This window comes from Lonchura striata, chromosome 3 (genome assembly GCF_046129695.1).
Source record: "Lonchura striata isolate bLonStr1 chromosome 3, bLonStr1.mat, whole genome shotgun sequence".
Lineage (NCBI taxonomy): Eukaryota > Metazoa > Chordata > Aves > Passeriformes > Estrildidae > Lonchura > Lonchura striata.
The window spans coordinates 95,941,600-95,946,093 of NC_134605.1; the positions used below are offsets into that span (position 1 = coordinate 95,941,600).

Here is a 4,494-nt window from a genome sequence, read left to right on the forward strand (position 1 = left end):
TGCATTTCACTGGGGAAAATCTTTCAGTTGCTTGATGGAGTTTTCCTACAGAACAATAAAACACATATCTGTTAAAAGATTAATAGCCAAATTTGGGTGATTTACCAATGCCAGGATTCACACACTTGTTTTTTAACTGCCTGGTTCTCAAGTCAGTCCTGCTGTGGGGAAATGGGCTCGATGCCAGCCCAGGCATGTGCCCCAGAGCCCTGGCACACGCCAGTCACGCGCCAGCCTGCACCCAGCAGCTGACACGCTTCACCCGTGGCACGGGAACACAGGCAGTGTGCTCTGGGAGAAGACTGTTTGGAAACAAGCCTACAAAATTAGCAATGTATCCTGGCCTTATTCCCAGTTTTCACTTGAGGTCCCTTTAGTGAAATGCAGTAATGGAGCAGCTTGGGACAGTGGATAAGCAGCACTGGTGTGTCACACAGATGAAAAAGTTCATCTGTGACATTGTAGGACTTACATAATGCAGATCTTATTGTTTCTTTCTGGCTTCAAATCTCCAGAAGGACCTGTGATGAACAGAAAATATATGCCACTTCAGGAATAACAGTGACTTGGATGAAATCAGTCATAAATGCAAGTATGCAGTCACTTTATTCTCCAAGTGGCTTTATACAAAGCATTAAAGAAATTATCACTTTAAAAATTCTTTTCAGTATCAACAATTTTAATGCATTCAATTTACATGAGTGTTTTTGTCAAAAGCAATTAATGTAATCTAATTTATTTTTCTGTTAACTATGTGTTTATGAGACTATTTTTTGCATAACAAATATAATATAGTTTGAATAAAATGTTATAATTTTATATTTGTCTGCATAGTCAGTCTTGCAAGCTGTGATGAAAAAATTGTCAGGTATTACTGTATTTTAATACGTCAGGAAGGTTTACAAATTTTTCTGACAAATACCCTGAGATTAGATCTGTTGGTTATAGCCTGATGCTAAAAACACCAAGGTTGGAGTTCAATCCCTCTATGGGCCATTCATTTAAAAGCTGGAATTGATGATCTTTGTAGGTCTGTTCCAAAAATATTCTGTGATTCTGTGAAATATTAGTTTAACATCTTGAAGAGATGCAAAATAAAAAAGAATGGAAAGACGTCATGGGCAAGAAAGACACAATTTCCAAAGAAGGTATGTACCTATAGAAGTAAAGAAAGCTGTAAAATAATAGATTTTGCAAACTGGAGTCATGTTTCCAACAACAGAGTTAATTACACACATAATCACAGATTCATAGAATCCTCAGGGCTGGGAGGAACCTCTTGAGATCATTCAGTCCAGGTTCCTGCCAAGGCAGGATCACCTGGCACAGGTGACACAAGAACACATCCAGGTGTGTTTTGGATGTCTCCAGAGAGGGACACACCACCTGAGCAGCACACCTGCCTCCCTGGGCGGCTCTGCCACCCTCAACGTAAAACAGCTCTTCCTCATGTTGAGTAATGGAACTTCTTGTGTTTTATTCTATGGCCATTTACTTGCCCTGTCTGAACATGTAATATCTATACAGACAGACAGACTTGATATTATCTTTCCATTTCTATTCCTACAAAGGCAATAGAACCTTGCAGAGAAATTAGATGGTTGGACAGTGCCACCAAAAGACCTTCCTGAAACTGACCTCTCTGGATTTTGACAAAGCTGGAATATCCTGAGATTGGAAAATAAGGACAAAAAGGCAATGCTTTGTAAAAAATAGTATTCAAAGAAGGTTCTTCATAAAAGATAAGAATATTTGCTTCTGCTTTATTGTTTCAATTTCCATATAATAAATTGTATCAAGCAGAGAATACACTGACCTTTGAAAACAAAACATTTTAATGACTTCCTGTGAGACTGGATTAGAGATTACATTCAAAAATATCCCTTGTGAAACCTTTCAGTTTTGTTGACTCAGCACTGCCACTTAGAAAATATGTTCTGCAATAATTTCTTAATTAGCTGTACCCCACATATCACCCACATCTTAATGCTGAAAAAGGGAAATGGCAGCATTACCTCTGCTTTGGCAGGTGTATACCATGCAGGTGGACAAGCAAGCGGGCAATCAAACATAGTTTCATGCTTTTCCTTCACTCTACTTAGAACAAATAATGATGAGTCCAAGTTATTCCCTGAATACAGTGTCTCAATGCCTGTTTAGCCCCTGAAAAAGGCAACCCAAGTACTAAAATCTGTTTAATTTCTAGTTTTGTCAAAGTCATAATGACATCTGAGCCACCAGAACACCACTTTCATTTTTTTTTTCTTCTTTTATACATTAACAAAAGGTGTCATTCCCAGGGTTATCAGACACTTGAAGGCCTGTTCAATGACAGAAGTAAATATTGGGACAGAAAAGTTGGTCTTAGAAAGGACTTAGAGTAGTGGAAGATGTGATATCATTAGACCCCTGAGGGAGAAGTAAGAGTGGAAGAAAAGTGGTAGTGAGGAAGAGCTTTAGGAAGGAGGGCAATGGAAGTCTATCTTCTCCCTCACACTTGGGATTACATGAAAGAGTGTGTATGAGACTTAATATAAAGATTAAAAAGATTGTAAGTAGATGGGATACCACAGCTCTTCACTACAGTGGGATTAAATTACCACAGAGCAATGACCTTAATAGTACCATTATTAATTTCTTTTTTTAAAAAAGCAAAAGCAAACAAAGACTAAACAAGTAAATTTATTCCCCCAATCTGATAGATGTGTGACTGATTTTACTGTAATTTCTGTGGTCTCTGTATGCCAGTGGAAGATTTGAGAAAGACACAGAAGCTGTGTTAAGGAGAGTAACAATGTAGAAAGGACATAAATTATCTGGCTTCTCCACAGCACATCATCAAGTAACAGCTGTTTGGTGGTGGGGTCACTCATTGACATGCTGAGGAGCTCCAATATGCTTTCTCCCCACTTGTGAGCAAGTCAGAACTTTTAAATTATCATAGATGTCATTATATTTGATTACACTGTCTATGAAAAAAGAGGGCAATGGATTTTACTGGAATACAGTACCTCTGGGAAAGTCTTTTACAGAAGGTTTAAATTCAAGTTCCTCCAGTTTCACAACCACAAAAATCATTGCAAAGTAGATCCCCATCTTCTCCTGTTGCTTTCTCCTTCAGAAAGTACAGAAAGATCACAGTTGCTGTAGCACTGCATCTTTATGGGAGAAGGTGGTATAAATGGCCCCGCCATGGCACTCTGGCTGAAAATACCATCAAAAATTCAGAAACACCCCTAAAAAATTCAAAGCACGTCATTACTGTTTTTATCAGTGAATTTTGAATGAAACACATGGTCTCAGCCCAGACATGTGACATCTAGAATTTCTATCTCTTTCTGGAGACCTAGATTTAATTTAGCACAGGCTAAGGCATAACACAGACTTTCATTTTTATGCTCTCATACTGTATTCACTCAGTTGTAAGAATCTGACAATAGCAATGTAGAAAAGCCATAAAGCATCTGGCTTCTCTGCAGTCTATCAGCAAACTATAAATGTCATAAGAATTGCTTAATACTAGGAAAAGGATGGATGCACAAAGTTACCATTTTCATAGCCTTTACCATCCTGAGGAAGTAATAGTGGTAGGAGAGAAAAGTGAATATCAGCCTTCACCCAAATATAAAGGCAAGCTTGTTTCAGCAAAATGCTCCCTTTAAAATATTTTAATATTTTAGTCTAAAAGTTTATTTTATTTTATCTTAAATACTGTTTAGCAATACAAACCTAGACACAGGTCTTGAGGGGTGTTTTTTGATAGCATAAAACTTAGGATTTGGTCATACAGGAAGCTTTCTCAGTGCCAATGTAGTGAATTACACTGATACAGTTAGTTGCTCTTCTGGACTAACTTTCCTGTGTGAGCAGAGTTACCTGTTTTAAACCTTTTCAAATAGCTTGAAAATTGCTTCCCGAGTGGCAATCTGAAGGAATTGGAGGCATGTGCCCATAGAATAAACTAATTTTAAACTCTTGTACTATTTATATGACTTTCTCATGTAGAAAAGCCCTTGGGACAAAAGTGCTTTAAAATCTATTCCATAATACTTACTTCAGTATAATTATTCGTAAATGCTACGGGTGTCCACGTGAAGATTTTGTGTTTGGACCCTGGCTGGATGCCAGGTACCCACAAAAGCTGCTCACTCCTCTGCAGCTGGACAGAGGACAGAAAACATAATAAAGGGTCTGTGAATTGAGATAAGGACTAGGAGAGAGCTCATTCATTAAATATCATCATGGGCAAAACATTCACCTAAATATCATAGAGATATTTAAGTGAATTTATTAGCAACAAAATCAGAATACGATGATGAAAAGTAAAATAGGCCCTTAAGAACACCTTATTCCATCCCAACCCCTCCATCCTTCTCACCAAGAGTGCAGGGAGACAGGGAGTAGGGGTTTACAGGTCAGTTCATCACCCATGGTTCCTCTCACTGCTCAGAGAGAGAAGCTGTTCTCCTACTGCACTGCAGGGTCTCTCCCACA

The 4,494-nt window shown here is 38.3% G+C and overlaps 1 long non-coding RNA gene across 1 annotated transcript; it reads right to left on the reverse strand.

Annotated features, from left to right (window-relative positions):
- Nucleotides 1–304: 304 nt before the first annotated feature.
- On the reverse strand, nt 305–4,080 carry LOC144246076 (uncharacterized). The gene is made up of 3 exons (XR_013339760.1): nt 4,055–4,080; nt 3,012–3,204; nt 305–521 (listed from the first exon to the last, which is right to left on the reverse strand). It is a non-coding gene; the product is annotated as an uncharacterized LOC144246076 (long non-coding RNA).
- Nucleotides 4,081–4,494: the final 414 nt, after the last annotated feature.